The sequence below is a fragment of the Harmonia axyridis genome, chromosome 1 (genome assembly GCF_914767665.1).
Source record: "Harmonia axyridis chromosome 1, icHarAxyr1.1, whole genome shotgun sequence".
Taxonomy (NCBI): Eukaryota; Metazoa; Arthropoda; class Insecta; order Coleoptera; family Coccinellidae; genus Harmonia; species Harmonia axyridis.
In genome coordinates this window covers 81,215,127-81,233,299 of record NC_059501.1, presented here as the reverse complement: position 1 = coordinate 81,233,299, position 18,173 = coordinate 81,215,127, and the positions used below count along the sequence as shown (strand labels likewise).

The window sequence follows — 18,173 nt, the reverse complement described above, 5'->3', positions numbered from 1 at the left end:
CCCTGACTACAACCTCACAATGTAATCATTAATCTGATACTTAAGACGTCATCTTCAAAGGTCGGTGTTAGTGTCAGGCGAGGTGTCAGGTCTTCTGAGTTTGATGGATACCAGTTTAATACTTGGATATTAACAATATTAGGATTACAGTGCGTAACCGGGCAGTTTCGAACTCATTTCAAGCTCAACTTCGGAAAAATCTCTCAAAACCGCCCAACTACCTCAGATCGATATCTTTCCTCCCAACCGAACTCAAGTCCTAGTAGGCTCCGAGCGAGACCGGAGTCGAATCGGCTGGATGCCAAGCCATCGCCGGGCTTCATCATCATCAATGAATATTCGCAGTATACGCGTAATAACGCGGAAAATATGGGTGGCGAATGGAGAGCGCATTACTCGGATAGATCCATTTGCTCGACGGGATCCCGTTACGAGTCTGCAGGGGGATCCCCCAAGAGGGGAGAGAGGCGAGTCTTGCGGTGGCGGAGACCGCTTCTCTCCCGGATCACAATGTCTTTGTCTTCTGTAAGCAGGCATCGTTGAAATTTCCGAGCGGAGGCCGGTTCGTCCGTTGTTTGCAAGCGTATATAACGGTTTTCGAGCAACGGTGTTTTCCATTCTGCCATTGTGCGGGAGGACATGTGAATTTCGCCGGAAAATCCATTAGGGAAGATTACTGCGAAGGATGGTAACTTGGGATGATCTGCCGGTATTTGTTGGAGTTTGTAATTTTGGTTATGATTGGGCCTGGAGTCTGAAATGACAATAATTTATTTAGATATTTGCTACAGAGATAAAATTAGGTAATAATAACACTGTCAAATGAATAAAATCTAGGAAAGAACGACACACATTATAAAGTCTATAATGAAAGTACAATACCTCGTACAATACATACAGAAGTCATGTGTTCACGTATCAAAATCAAAGTATCAATCATTCAATAGTTTGTTCTGACAGTGATTGCATTACCATAATTAATTTTCATTCATTCCATTTGAATGATGTATTTTCTATTGAAACTTATCAGCTTTTTTTCAGAAGAATGCATATTATCCTGTTTATTGAGATTCTCATGGATTCGACTTCAAGACCGATATAAATTAATTTGAAAAAAACTCGTGTTAATGAATATGCAAAAAAGCTCTCAAATCTCGAATAATTGATACAGATCCCGTGATGAAAAACAAACTGGATTAAGCGAACGTAAATTCGCGTGAACAAATATATCATTTGCATTTTTGCTTCTTTGCTGTCTTACTGCGAATTTCCATATTTTCTACAATAAATATGCTAATTATTTTGAGAGTCTCAGCAGATAAATCTGACTGCAGAAAGGCCACCGAAAACTAAAGGGAATTTTAAACAAAATTGAACTTTATATATTATATTATTATAATTATGTATGTATATCAAAATAATCTGCACAATTGATTATTATAAAATATTAATAAGTTTCGTAGATGACACTGATTGTTTACATATCCGAGTGACTGCATGCTTCGTAAAATTGCGTTTTGGCGAATTGTTTGAATTTTACTTCATTGATTTTGTAATTTTGTGAAACATTCATTTACTTTTTATGTGCTCGATAAACATCACTAAATAACTCGAAAAGATATGAAAAATTCTTCGAAAATAAACGTAACTATTAATTATATAATTATTATAATATAATATATTAATATATTGATTATATAATAAACGTAACTATATATTATATTAATTAACGTACGATTCAAAACCGGGGGTGTATACCCACCTTAACGGACTTTATTCAAAGGAACGAAAACGTATCATTTTTCCCTTAATCCAATGAAAAACTGCGTCAGAAGCCGTAAAAACTAACGCTTCGTCCATAAACGAATAAATTCAGATGGCGTCATGTCATCATGCACTGCCATATCTATGTATCGACCTAGTGCGCTCACACGAGAACAGGTTTGGAAAAAAGGAAAATGTAATTGGCCGACACCGATTAAGCGTGACGATTTTTCTAGAATTTTAGGATCGTCATTGAAGCAAACGATACAGGTTCGCGAATAACGAAAGTCCATCTGGGGGTGTTGCGTAAGCAAGGCTTGCTGGATGTTGGGTGAACGTACCGACAGAGGGACGAAGTATACAGTAAGTCCAATAATTTATACTTCAAAGTATTTTTTTTTCGAATGGATATTTCTAGGAGCTTCATAGCTTTTGGCTGAAGAATTTATGAAGGACAGTGTGTCTTCAAAAAATAAGGTCTCGAGAATGCTTCTAGCGAGGCTTCTAGGCATACTTCTTCGCAGAAAGTTGATGACCAAACACAATAATCCATGATGATTAAAAAGTAAAATAACTTATTTCCGCTTTATTATTTTACTTTTTAATCATCAAGATGAATTTCCGACAAGTAAAGACTGAGACAATCAAACACAATAATCCATGTTATCCTTCAGAAATTCCAGTTCCATATTGATTCGAATGAAAAAAATAATGTTCATAATTTGTTAATAAAACTTATTAAGGAAAATATAAAAATAATTATTTACGTACAGCCTAAGGGTCATAAAGTAATCAGATAATGCCCAATGGCATAATGTACTCGATAATAACAGTAGTAACTAAGCTATAAAATCAAATTATCAAACGGTATGACAGAACTAATTTTCCAAGATTCACCTCTCTGAAATACTCACGATAGGTAAATGTTGCCAAGTTTACTCATTGCGAGAGTGATTGCTAGACCAAAATTGTGAATAAGTGATCTAACCGATGTCAAATTTCTTACATTGATGAAGACAGAAAATGAAAAAATGTTGTTGAAATATTTATCAACAAAATTATTTCGAAACAAGAAATATAATCTTAAAGTTAGTTCGATCAAATAACTGTCTACGAGGGGTTAGATATTATACTCAACGTTCTACGGATTTTATCTAAATTGATCAATTTTGAAGATAAATCGAGATTTACAGTCGATGATCCGAAATCCATTAAAATTGTAACACTACGAATTTGAAACGTGAAAAACCGAAAGAATATTGTTTGTCGCAAACAATTTCATTGAAACGGTTGCGTACAGCTGTGGGTAGCTGCGATCAGGTGAAATACTATTGCATAAATATCATTGAAAACGACCTCCCGTGAACTCGCTCAGTAAGGTATTATTGTGTTGTTATTATGTTTGACGAAATACGAATAAAAAATTTATGAGATTGTACGCGAGACTAATTTTCGATGGAAGCATTATTAGAGGTTTTTGTCGGAGCCGAGAAATGCAGTCAAGGAACTGAAAAATTGGCGAATTGATTCGATTGAAAAATCTCATTAAGAGTTTATTTCAAGGATAGGATTCGATAAACGTTTTGAAAATGAATTCGATTCGATGAACGATTTTAAAAATGTTTGTTTGTAGATCGACAACTTCAAATTGACCCGCAACAGTAGTGGAAGCTATTATATTAAAAACAAAACTTTTTGAGGGATAAACAACATAGGGTGTAAGGTGCAACTGCAAAAATAATAGAAGCAACCTTAAAGGTTGACGCACCCCGTTAAAAATCAAGTTTGTATGAAAATGCTAAACTTCTAAGAGCTCTGTCAGTTGGACAATCTCGCATGGATCAATATTCTTTTCGCGTCAGCATGTCAAATCGACCCGAATCGACCCTATCGAGTATCCGAGAGTTTTCTGACGCTCCTTCTGTAATGTGAACTATGGGAAAACATATCAGAGCCTTGAGAATTTTCTCCAATTGACGCGTCGCCTAAGTGCGCGTTCATCTTCAGGGCACTCGAACGGTATAGACGCGTCAGTTTCTTCATTAACGAACTTTTTTTTTGATTTTTCAAGATATTGCGTATTTGAGTGAAAATTTTGGACATAAAATTTGGATATTTAGAGATTGTCCACACCATCCACCGATTTTTCATAAAACTCACAGTTTGAGAAAAAACCAAACTCGAAATTTTGTAAAAATCAGTGAAAATTGAATTTCTTCGCGAGAATCGTTTTATCTCGTTTTTCGAATATTGAGTTATAATCTAAAACATGATGAGGTTTTCAGTCCTCATCTTGATTCTAGAAGAAAAGGCTGCCTCGAGAAAATTATATAATTTTTTTTTCGAAATTTCAGTTTATAACCAATAACTTCTGAAATAATGTTTTAATCGCCCAACTTCAAGCATTTTCGTGAGATTTTCGTTGATTTGAATAAATTAATTGCCATTCGAAGAGCTGAAAAATGAAGATGAATCCTATATTTGAGTAGTGATATTTCTGCTGAATTAGTTAATACCAATTTCACTAATACACGAGGCATATTATACAATAAACAATTTTAATAATAATACTTTCATATTTGGTGTGTATTTTAAGTTTTTCTGGAATTGAATGTATTATTATGGAGAGTTTGGTATATAATTCAGGCGTTGAGAAAATCACTAAAAGATGCCTTAGGCCTAACAACCTGTAAACAAAGCAACAGTATGTAATTCGAAAAGCTGCACCGTGCAAACAAATTTTTTAGATCCAGTAGTAGTTTAAAATTTTTGTTCTCATCAAAATGAGTGAGTAGTTCCACCCCTCCCTAGCTAAAAGTCACTATCTATTTTTATTAATGAAGTAAGTATTTTTGGGCGCCGGTGAAATCACTTATGAACGTCTTTGGCCTAGCAACTATCAACCAGACCTACCGTATTGGCAACAGATAGCTATTAATTCATTATTTCAGAAACTTGGACAGTGCAAAAACTTTTTTAACATAGTCGAATTTTTTTTTTTCAAATTTCAAAACATTTTTTACCGAAATGATTAAAATTTCTCTTCGTTAAAAGCCACTTTAGACAACATCCTCATCAGTCTTTCAGTACAACACCTGGTATCGTCCCGTTCCATGTTCTATTTCGAACCGAAATATTACGCAGTCCGAATAAAATATCGTGTTTACACGGTGTAACATGTCGAATTCCGAAGGCTGGAATATTTCGGTTACAAACTAACCGAGAGAGTCGTTCGTGAAATTTTCTACATCTACCTCTCGGTATCTCCGCCGTTACGCAATCAAAGACCACAATAATGCATACGCGGATTGTAGAGGGAGCTGTCTCGAAACCCGTATCGGATCGACTTTCACTTTTTTCGATACGCGCACTTCGCCATTTTTTTTTTCGTCACCGCGCTTATAATAATCGGCATTGTGCATTGTTGGTAGTCCTGGAACGTGAAACGGTTGGCATGTGCGGTTTCGATTGAAGAGAACTGACAACAACCGCGAACGATACACGCATTTGCATTATTTGGGAGTTTCGCTTTCTCGTTGTCAAATCGGAAGTTTTCGATGAAAATTTCATAACATATGGTAAACGTTGAAGATAGAACATTTCTCAATGTTGTCGTAAAATTTCCGCCTTTGGTTACTACTCTTGGATCACTGTCCCTTCTTCTGTCAGTTGGCCGGCCAAATTCAGCCTTCTTGCCCTATGTATATTAAGGCTACAATGTCAAGGTCACCGCGTCGTTATCTCAGCTCATGATTACTACTTCCTTGCATTTCTCTAATTTCACATATCGCTGTGTATATTCCCTTCGAGATATTTCGTCAAACATTAAATTTCTGGGTTTTCTTATTGTTTTAAATTCAAGGCCCTGAATCACGGAGTATATACTTCACATACCCAGAAACAACCTCTTCTGACACGTTGACATGTGATTCCGCTAAATCTATAACTTATTCTCTAGACATTATGTCTACTGATTAGGTACCACCTGCATCTGTTGCTATTGCTTTATTATTTCCTGTAGAGTATATAAAGTATATAATTCAAATATGTTTTTAATCTATTCTTATTTTATTGATTTAATTTTTTTTATATTCAACGGCGAGTTTTTGCAATGTATTTTAAATAGGAGTCATTAACTGTAGGAGTTATGGTGGGTTTACTTCTTTGAAGAGCTATTTGGATCAATATTGGTAATAAAATTGAAGATCAGAGGAAATATACCATTATACATTCAATATACGAACAAGTTAATTTCACACTTCGAACTAAACAACGTCCAGATCTGAACGTTACGAGTTCACAACGCGTTTAGAACAGATTTGGAACTGCACCGATCAGCATTTGCTCAATTCTGCTCCAGTCCTTAACGCTTTGTGAACAAAGCTAGAGAGCTAGTCGCTCAGTTCTTCCTGAAATCAGCAGAACAAAATTCACATCGAACCGTAAAAGTTCCCTGTTTCCACAGAGTAATCGTCCAAGTTCTATGCACGAAACGCGCAAGAGTTATTGGCTTGTAATCAAGATATCTATCTTATATCATTTAGCGAATGGGATTCCATTGTTCTTACTCGATCCAGTCACGCCAAGATATTATGAGATAATCGGCGGAACCCTAATTGAAAACAGAGCTATTGGCATCTCATTAGAAGTAACGAACTCTTATCATCGTTTGAGTATTGAAATTCTACAAGGACTTTTACAGTGTTCTTACGAACAATGGGGTATAACAAGATGTGTACTTGTTGTCGAGTTATTCTTCTATGATTTTCTTCTTTTGATGAATGATAAAAATCTATGAGGAATGGAGCTTCGTATTAGAGAATTGAAAATAAACGTTAAAAAAGAAACAATGATATCAAAATATTTTTTTATGTGATACTAGCTTGTAATTTTATATCTTATTGTTTAGTTACCAATGTCATTATCGAGTATATCGGTCATCATCGGGCATATTCTAGATACTTTATGGCCTTTGGGCATAATATAAATTTAATATAATTTTTAAATCTACTCAATAAGTTCATTCATCTCGAACCATAAAATACAGTTCAAGATTCCATTGGCGTTTATGCAAAAAGGCGTAAACCTTCGGAGGTCGTTTCAAAAAGCATAATTCTATTAGAAAATCATCAATAACTAGAACAAATCAAGCAATTTTTGAAAAATGTTTATACCAATACAAAACTCATAATATCACTAAATATTGAACGTTGAGTTATTTGAAATGAGAAGTCCCTCTGAAGGTGAATAGTCATTTACAGAATATGTTTAGTTTCAAACTTCAATTTGCGGAATTCTATCAATTTTTTTTTGAAAATCGAAACGATACGTTCGAGTTCACTGTCACGTCATTGTTCACTCAAAAAATGATATGAATCCGACCAGTATTTTGGAAGTTCCAAATGTTGTTGATTAGCACTGGAATAGCATCGACATGAACAAGGTATCGAACACCCGTAACAAACCTCATTATATCCTTCAGCTACAGTCGTATCAACCACCACGACGGAAAATGTTGCTACTCTTCAACATAGTCGTGGCTTTTTCATCCCTTTTTTAATTTTAACATGATATTTGAAAATGCGTTCATCATGATGAAATAAAATGAAATTGAAATGTGAATACCTTTGAGTTTTTGGTATTATAGACTTTATTCTGCGTCTTCGGATGAAATCGTAGCTTGATGAACTCTTCATTATTAGTTCAGTTGCCAATTCATAAGAAAAGCTAGTCATACATTTTCAGAATTGTCTACAATGTTTTCCTCATTGCTTCAAGAACAAACAATCATAGTGTTAGGCTTTGAATGATTCTACACTAGGCAACGAGGTAAACAATAAAATGACGAAAGAAGTAGTGAAGATAATCGTGCTAACAAAACAATCAACACGAATCGAATTAATTCAGATTCTAATAGCAGTCATTTAACTACATATGTCGATTATTACAAATAGATTGAATTCCTCATTAGCAATTGTGAGGATTTCGCCATAAATGTTTCTGATTTCTTTCTGACAATAATTATTATTTATGAATATGCTTTATCGATCTAATGTTCCACATGAGAAACTCTCTCTATCTGTCAAATTAAATATATATTTTCGCTCCAAAGACTTATTCCTTATAATTTTGGGATAGTCCATATAAATCTGAACCGCCAATTCTTTAACACCGTCTTCTCCAATAGAGCGTTCGAAAGTTTACTGCGTTTACGAAACACCTCCATTTACGGAAGTAGTAGACTTATTAAAATTCTTCAACGTTCAATATTTCCTATAAAATTGTCGATTTTTTGCAGATATTTATAAGAGCCTGACAAATTACTACTACAGACATTTACCGTGGTCTGCCAGTTTCAGTGACACAACACCTATTGCTCAACAGATAGACTTTCTCCAAAACCGAGTGTAGTTTTTTATATGCGCATTATTTGTTCAAATAATATTTCATTGTATCTTAATGATGGTGTGTGTGTATAAGAGCCTTATATTTCTTAACGTTGAAATGGCTTATAAATTCAAAGGGAATTGAAGTAGATCGTTAAGATTTCAGGTTTAACTTGATCTTTAGGTGGAGTATGTATTCAACAATCATGAGTTTTGAAACATATGCGCACGTACATGGTAATATTCGAGACAATTTCAGATCAGAGTAGATGTATATACAGGATGTTTCAGAATGAGATGTTGACTTTTTGACTGTTGAAGTATCTACAAGGTGGTGAAGTTTCAATTTTGGGAACTTCAAAAGGTATCAATTTTATTTCATTCAAAAACCTTGGAAACAGTTGGTGTAATACTTAGAGTAATAAACATAGATAGAAGGAATATTCGCAATTTATTCATGTCCCCAACATGGTAAGATTACGTTGTAGGATTGTGATATATTTTCAAATCTACAATTTTACTATATCGTTATGAATGTATATTAAATTGAATGAAATATATTTATTTGGGAGATTTCCAATTGAATATGCAGATTTGAATATTTGGAATCCGATATTTTTCCTAATTGTCGAATTTATAACGAGCAGAATATTTATTATTTTCTGTATTCACCTGCTGAAATCCAAGGTTTGGCAACTTTTGCTCTCCTAGTGTCATCGGTGGTTTCACGTCATTTGGTGCGCTTGAAGTTTGTTTTCTGAATTTCTGATATATTTAGGTATTTATTTCAATATATTTTCACTTATAATGAAACATAAAAAGTGCGTTCTTTGTGGAGAAACTCGCGAATTGAGTGAAATATCGTATCACTGATATGTTTCCATTTCCGCGCGCTTCATGTCAAATTTGATAGTTCATGTTGGGGACAAAATTTGCTTACTGAAAATGGCATATGCTCCCTCTATCTATGTTTATTACTCTGGTTAATAACGAATTGGTTTTACAGAGTGAATTCCATCACGAATTGTCAAAGAAAAGAATGACAGCCTGTGACATTTATATCGCTTCAATATGGTCTATAATGACGTCACCAATGAATAATTGGAAAACAGCAGTGGTTATTAATTTTACCTAGTTTGTATCATTCAATTCATTTCAATGCACCTATTGAAGTCGGCGATATTAAATGCAATTTTCACCTGTGTACAAATTTGCGGGTTTCGCAACAGAGCTAATCACTTTATCAGCACTGTTTATACTGTCAGATTAAAAGGCGGAAGTAACTGCTGACATAGGTACGTGTCGAGAAAATGAGGACGATATATTTTTTTTTGTTTCTGACCGATTGGGTGGAATGACATATTTACACGAGATAATGATGTATCCAGGACGGGGATTACTTGGAAAAATTGCGATAAATTAAGACAAAATTGAACACGCGCCGAGCTCTATTTGTTGAAACAGCTGTAAACAGTCTGGAATAATTTTTTTTTTTTTATTTGAAGATCGTTATTATTTTCATTCTTCAAAATCTTGAAATATGTTTCCTCGCTACGAAAAGTCACACTTTCATAATAATACATATATAGGGTGTTTTTTTAAGTTGGCATTTCTGTTCAAGATGGCGTCCGATTTAACAGCTGTCAATTGTCATTTATTCTCAGTTTGGTTTGGCAACTCATCATGAATAGACTCACGCTTAAACAACGCTTGCAAATAGTGCAATTTCATTTCGAAAATAATGTACCGTTGTTCCCGATTTTCATATCATAAGCGAATTTTGTTTAGCGATGAAGCGCACTTCTGGTTGAATGGCTACGTCAAAAAACAAAACTGCCGCATTTGGAGTGAAGCTAATACTTAAGTGTATGTCGAAACACCGATACCTCCAGGAAAACTGACTGTTTGGTGCGCTTTATGAGCTGGTGGAATCATTGGTCCGTACTTCTTCAAAAACGATGATGGCCAGAACGTTACAGTCAATGGTGATCGGTATAGAGCCATGATTACTAACTTTTTCATTCCTGAATTGAACAACCATGATGTCCAGGAGCTGTGGTTCCAACAGGACGGCGCAACATGTCACACAGCTCGTGCCACAATCGATTTATTGAAAGACACGTTTGGTGACCGCCTAATTTCACGTTTTGGACCTGTGAATTGGCCTCCTAGATCTTGTGATTTAACACCGCTAGACTACTTTCTGTGGGGCTATGTAAAGTCATTGGTCTATGCGGATAAGCCACAAACCCTTGACCATTTGGACGACAACATTCGCCGTGTTATTGCCGATATACGGCACAAATGTTGGAAAAAGTCATCGAAAATTGGACGTCCAGATTGGACTACATCCGAGCCAGCCGTGGCGGTCATATGCCAGAAATCATATTTAAAATGTAATGCCACAAGATTATCTTGCGGATAAATAAAATTCATGTCAATCGAATAATCCCTCGTTGTTGTATTGCAATTTAAAGTTCTATAGCTCTAAAAAAAACACCCTTTACTATTTCACAGGAAATATTCATTTACTTATTTACTTATTGTTGTTCGATGATCCAATCTGTGGATTTTTCCTATTAAGAAAATGGAGAAATAACAAACTGAGGGTCCTGAAATCGGTAGCTAGTCTCCAACGACAATTTCAACCTTCTCCAACAGTTCGCCATGACATGAAAACAGGTAGAGTCTGGGTAATAAATTAATGTAATAACTTCTAGAAATATCAACATTACCAACGCAACAAAACAAACACCAGTACTCGAATCCGTTCTGGAGAATCGTTATGAAATGTTATACGCTTGCGATAACCGATCGTCTCATATCCACCGAAAAAATCGATCAGTTATAAAATATGATCGAATGCTTTTCGTATATTATATATTGTTGGTGTTTAGCCTCGAGCCATCTTCGGAGGTTTTTTTTTTAACGGTTAGATATGTACCGACGCAGAGTTGAATAACAGTAAATGGCAGCTATCAATTATTATCTTTTTCGATTATTGAACGAGAGGCGGTGATGTAACAGGGGCGGTACGTGATTGAACGGAATATGATATTAGAAAGTGGGAGGGAATCAAGGGTGCTGGTATCTCAACATATACGATAGGTATCAGTTGGTAATATGTTCGTTTCGAAGGACATGTTAACGAAAACGCTAAGAAAATTTTTTACGTAAACATAAACGTTGATTTGAAATGTTGAAGTTTGCTTTCACTTGAGCGCACAGAATAGTTATTTATAATATACAAGTGCAGAAGGCATTGATATTCTTCCACGAGTTCAAAATTCAAAAACGAGTCACGAAGTGGCGAGTTTTGGAATGAACGAGTGGTAGAATGAGCCTTCTGTACGAGTATTATACATTATTTTCTCTTATTCATTGCATTTCCATTGAAATTAATGAAATATTTCCATAAATTCATTTTAGTGATTTTTGCATTGAAAAATGATGGTTGGCAGAACTGATTTCTTTAAGGCAAATTGATGAATTGACAGATAAAGCCGTGGCGGAAAGTTCGGAGTACCAACATAGAATAATAAAATATAACCATGAAAACTGTGCGTTTCTGATATATTCTCACACGATTTTGTTCTACAAGATGTGGAAGAATGAACGGAATAACCACAGAATTAGAGAAAAGTATTCTTTTCTACAGCGTGCGCATAGTACTAATTTTTCGCATCAATGTGCATGCTCAAAGTTACACTTTCACTTTTACAGAAAAGTCAAACTACTCTAAACCTAATATATTTTTTTTGTTAAAGTCAGTTGTATCTATGTAAAAATTCCCACAAGTCCATGGACTTTTGTGGGTTTTAGGATGTCTATTCATTCATTTATTTATTAATTCATCTATGTAATTGTTGATTTACTTGGGAATAAACATATATTTATTTATTCATTTGTATTAGGGAATCCAATCTCCAAAATATCAATCCTGCAAATCCGCGAGATTAAAATTATCAATCCCGCGGATCCGCAAAAATGCGGGATTGTTAACAATATATATAAACTTTTTGTACTCACCCTATTAAACATGCTCATAAAAAGGTCTTATGCTATTAGAAACATACTATAGCATTAAAGTGTTTATTTTTATTTCATGGCAACAGTTGTCAAGTTTTGCCGTGGATAGATTCGAAAAATCTGCCGACAAGTGCTGTTTCTCAGTTTCCCGACTAGAAACCATTTTTAATTCAAAATTGAGCGTGTGTGATTGGTGGAAATCAAGTCGAGTCGGAGTTGTAAACAGCTTCCAAGTATGCACTCGTACCCTTATTCTGTCTGCATTCAAAAAGGGTCATTTAATGTTTTAATAACTGGTCAAGTGTTGTTCGTACTCGTGCAGTTATAGAAGAAGCCTTTGATTCTGGTACCTACGCAGTACGAATACTACGATTCGATTCCTCTCCTAAATTCAAAGGCGATGGTTCAACGTCTCGTTGCTAGATTAGATAAAGGTACTTTAACGTCATCAGCATAAGTGAAATGGTCTTCAGTTTGGGATTGTGTTTTGTCCTCGGTTTTGTCTTTTAAAGACGTCTCTATTTGCAGCCTGTTAGTCCAACTTCTAATTTAATTTCGTAATGTTCATTTGCTACCTTCTTGGCGATTTGTAGACATTGACTGTTATCCCAGAACTTCCAGATATTTGCCTGGGTTTTCTAAATACGGTACCATACTTATCATTAATGAACGGCGCTCTTTTATCCTAGAAAATAAAGCTTAACCATTTATTTACTCAATGTCGAGTTATATTATAATTACTTTCCAATTTGCTGATCATGAATCGTGGTGTAGTTTCAGCAGTAACTAGTGTTGCATCTTCGACCGTAACTTATGAAGGGTTTATTGCTTTCTGGGACGTTTCAAAAGACGTGTGCACTTTTATTGTCAAATATGCAATTTTAATATTGAATCCCGCAGATCCCGCATGGAAATCTCGCAATTTTGATTCTGCAGAATTTCAGAGGGTTCCTGCATTTAATTCAGTCTATATTCATTCGACAAAATACTATATAACTCAGAAATTTCGATTTGCAACGATGATAAACGTTATTCGCTCGATTCGAAAGATGCAGCACGCCACTGGCGAGACGTTAAAACGAAAATGGTCTTTGCGTAACGCGAAATTTGGAGAGAAGCACGCCTTCCTTATAATTTCCGTTTCGTGGTACCGTTAACTTTCTTCTCTCGAACAGAAGAAAGCCGCCAGGCCAGTTCCAAATGATGGACGCCGAGGTTGAATGACTACGAATTATTTTTTTAAGATTACACTCGACGCCCGAATATTGCGGAAATGAACGGTCCGTGGGATTTCATTCGAAAGATTGACGTTTAGGATTAACATACGTCGAGAGAAATCAGCCGGCAAGTGTTCTTTCTTTTTTTCAGCTAAATTCGGGAGGTTTGTATGATTTCTTTCGGACGTCTATTAATCGCTCGTGTATATAAGACGTATATGTATATTTCCAAGATTATATGTTTTTTTAATTTCTCATCTCCTGGGAGGGAATTTCTGTTGGAAGATTGATTATTTTCATTTATTTGAAAAATATTTTCAAAGTGTTGAGTCGTTCACCTCACACTTTGTATATTTTTCAAAAATTGAACAAAAATACGTCCGCTTGCCATTCAGAGCTTTTCTTGGAAACCAAAAGACCAATTTGCTTGAAATTTTGCTGAAGAATAGGATCCAATGAACTGCAGGTGTTTATTCATGTATCAGTACAATTTTTCCGCAAATATTAACAATTTCAACTTTATAAACGCCTGTTTATTATGTAAGATATTACAGACGTACGTTTTTCGGCTGATGTGATGTGGAAGAAATTAATCAAAGAGTTGGACTTTGGAACTTTATTAACGATAATAGATTGTTATCAACGAAAAAATTAAAGTTATTTCAGGTTGCACCTCACCAATTCAATAACTTCCTTATGCATTCAACACAATCTTGTACAGAGTTGAAATAGCTTGCCAACAAAATTTCTATCAAAAGCTGCATTCATATTCAGAGATGAATTCGTATTCAAGATTTTTCTGCACTTCTTTCGTTCCCTAATGAATATTTACTAATCAACTACTAATAGATTTTTAATTCTATTTCTTGTTTGGTTATTATTTATGCAATGTCGATTGCCGATAAAATTGTATATTTCAATCGGTGAAAAGCATTTTGACGCTAATTTTTCCAATAAGATTTATCGAATTTATAATCGTTATCTAAACCCAAGAACTGATACCAAGAAAATTGAATTTCAAATGGAAAGGAACTTGGTTCGTTATTGATCAATAAAATCGATATTTTCATGAATTTCGATTCGAATTTCCATAAAAACATCAATAATATTTACCTATTGACAAATCGAACAGTCAATTCCTTTATCACCGAACGATTATAATCATTGATATTTCGGAAGTCTCGTGTTTTTATTCAATTTTCCTGACCATACATAAATTAACATTTTTTTCCTTTCCGTTAACGGTACTTTTATAGTTAATAAATGACGAAAATCAAAAGGTATAGTGTTACCGCAATGCCAGTGGAGAATGCTGAGAAAATTAATTCAAGATGACGCGTTGTTCTCGACAGGAACAATGAGATCAAGATAACCTAATTTTTCGTTCAATCTATTTATAACAATGACTGAGACATGGCGAGGAACTTCTTGCGAAAAAGTAAAAGAAATCTGATAAAACTGCGTTTCCTGAAATACGAGGATTTTTCCATTCAAGATCTGGATTCTCCGAGTTAAGATTCGTATAGTTTGTTTATTTGTTTCTGGAAAGTTCCAGAGAAGCACTGAAGCCGGCCATAAGCTTTCACGAGCTTAAAACTTGAGTTGAAGAATACGATGATCCGAAATATAAGGTTTTCAGAAAATATGCTTACCTTATGTTTCAATCTCGGTTTCAATATGTATTACATGTCAAATTCTTTAAATATGAGGTCGATCATTGTCATGCTGTAAAATCATTTTCTCTATTTCAGTATCGTAATGAGTTCATTACAGTTCTAAAAAAAGTGCTGTAATGAACTCATTATAATATTGTACACTCGTTGCAAAAGGCAATTCCAACACTCATGCATTGGAAAAATAGGAGCCCATTCTGCAATTTGTTTCAGAATATACTATTATTATGTCTCTTGTTGTAATCCGGCTGTTTGTCTTTCAATGATGGGTTCAAACGCATTAATTGCGTTAGATAACGATCGCCTGTGATTGTTGTAGTCGGTTTCAACAACTCATAATACACAACGCTGAGCTGGTCCCACCAAATACCGAGCATGACCTTGGAACCGTGAATATTCGGTTTGACCGTCGACGTGGAAGAATGGCTGGGATATCCCCATGATTTTCTGTGCTCGGGATTATCGTAATGAACCCATTTTTTGTCTTCAGTCACAATGCGATGCAAAAATCCCTTCATAAGCAAACAAACGCTGTTCAACATATATGGGCTTCAACTCGTACGGCACTCAATTTCCTTATTTCCGAATCATTCCCATGACTTTCAGGCGTTTTTAAATGGCTTGTTGCGTCACTCGCAATGATCCTGCCAATCCTTGTTCCGTTTGGCACCAGTATCGATCAAGTAATGCCTCTAATTCTGCATCTTCGAAAACCTTCTCTCTTCTAACGCCATGCTGGTCGTCGACGTCAAAATCATCCTTCTTGAAGCGTTGAAACCACTCTCGGCACGTTCTTTCACTAATAGCGGCCTCATCATAGGTATTTTAGAGCATTCAATGAGCCTCAGCCGCAAATTTCTTAATATAAATGCAGAAAATTAGATCCTCCCGCATATTATCTACAAAAGTAGCCTTATTAAAACCATAATAATGAGGCATAATGAGGCCTAAAAACTATATTGAATACTTCTTCTAACTGGACCAATCCCAACTCTCTGGGATGCTCCATTCTGCCACCGTGGCTTTTTTAAATATGTGATATAGCCGTGGCGTATCCTGCATAACCAACATTTTGTACTTGATGTTCTGAACATCGTATGAAGTTAGGGTTTCGAACTAGCTGATAGAGATACAAAAGTTAACTGGGCATCCTCACAGATTTCCAACCGATAATAACAAAGCCATTCATGTCATTTCGAACGTACCAACTTCCGAAAACGCTATAGACGCTGTGAAACGTCCGACGTCGCCTTCAAAATTGTCGATTGCTGTTCAGAACCTCACATATACGAAGGTAGTTATTTCTAGAAGTCGTCATCTAAATAATAACTAGCAACATGTTACACACTAACGTTCGTTGTGCGGTATTTTAGTATTATGACCTGTTTGTAGGTCAGTCATCCAAACGTTAGAAGTACAAGACGGTGATCGGGCAAGGCTCACTTACATACGTTACATACTGGTACGTTGACGTCGTCGTTGTTCGTTTGGATGCTATAAGAGTTATTTTGTGCATCTAAATTCTAAGCGCTGGGCCCGAGGCCGGTGTTGTTGCGAAATTGTTGACGCTGGAATGATGATTGGGTCTGAGGAGAATGATGATGATGATAAATCTGTTAATTGGCCGTGCTTTATGCACGTCTGTTGGTTTAAGTTCGAGTAGGCGCGGTTGAATGATTTGACAGGTTTTTGACAATGAAAGTGATTGATAATATATTTGAAGAGGGGGTCGTTTATTTTGAGGAGTTGGATTATCCAATTTTGCTACGAGCTGTTTCTTTGGTTTATTTTCCTTGCAACATTGTAATCATTTGAGTAAATGACAATGTAAAAAAAATCCTGGCCACCTGACCTACGATAATGATTTCTTTGAAGGTTAATTCATATTTATGCCTTTTATTTCAAAGCAATAACGTTTTGACTTCAAATGTCTTATATCTACTTTGGTATAAGTTAAACTAGGAGGCGGTTCATGTATGATGACCTTTAATATAATTATTTTATATATCGTCGGCTAAGAGTGTAAATCTGCTATGTCCATAATGAACAATTTTACAGATATGTAATACGTCATGTAGATATCCATTGAAAAGTTCATCTCGAGTGTTCATGAAATGCTTTTCACTGAACTAATGTCTTATGACATAATTAAGTAAGAATATACAAATATCAATTAAAACAGTATCATATCATAAGAAGTATCATAAGAAAGTTCTTTTCGACCCGAATACAAAAAACATTGCTTGAATACAGAGTTATACCTTTTTTTTAAATGTATTCTTTCAATACTCAATTGTTATTAGGGATTCACGACTTGACTAATATTCAAGCTTCTCCACTTGGCTTGACTTGAAATCAACTCAAATTCAGGTCAAGAAGTAGTTTTTCAAAGTCATGTCAAGTACTTGATAAATAAATACTATTCTTGACATTGAAAAACTTCTACTTGACTTTAACTTGAGTTGATCTCGAGTCAAGCCAAGTCAAGTATGTACTTGATAAATAAATACTTGACTTGACATTGAAAAAATACTACTTGAATTGGACTTGAGTTGATTTAAAGTCAAGCCAAGTCAAATAGCTTGAATATCAAGTCAAGCCGTGAATCTTATGGTAATACACAATATCCACCAATCTCGTTTTAATTGTTTTTTTTTTAATATACAATATACTGGTCTCTCCATATTAATTTTCACGATAATATGACAATTGCTATTATTCTGTTTGTTGGTCTTAAAGAATGATTTTATAATTTCTAAATCAAGAAAAATCAAGAATCTCGTACTAGAATAATTATGTTCTCGACTTGGACATTTTCACTTTTCTTAATATCACCACTGAAAAAACTGTGAGATTGTTATTATGCACAATTGAATTATTCTGTTCCATTTTTGTCACTGACGAAACAATAAAAAGTTCACATTTGTATCAATTGTCTTTATTTTTATAGAAAATACCGAAGCATTGGCAATAAGATCATTCATAATCATATAATTATTTGATTGTCTTGGTCGGTACTTGGTGGAAATACATTTAATTTATATTAAATACGACTTATTTTAATTTCCAACTTATTATATTCACATAATAATTTACGAATAATA

General features: G+C 34.9%; 1 protein-coding gene across 6 annotated transcripts in view; it reads left to right on the top strand.

Annotated features, from left to right (window-relative positions):
• The window catches only part of LOC123675919 (probable nuclear hormone receptor HR3), a 189,003-nt gene that overhangs the window by 115,302 nt on the left and 55,528 nt on the right, over nucleotides 1-18,173 (top strand). The window lies entirely within an intron of this gene.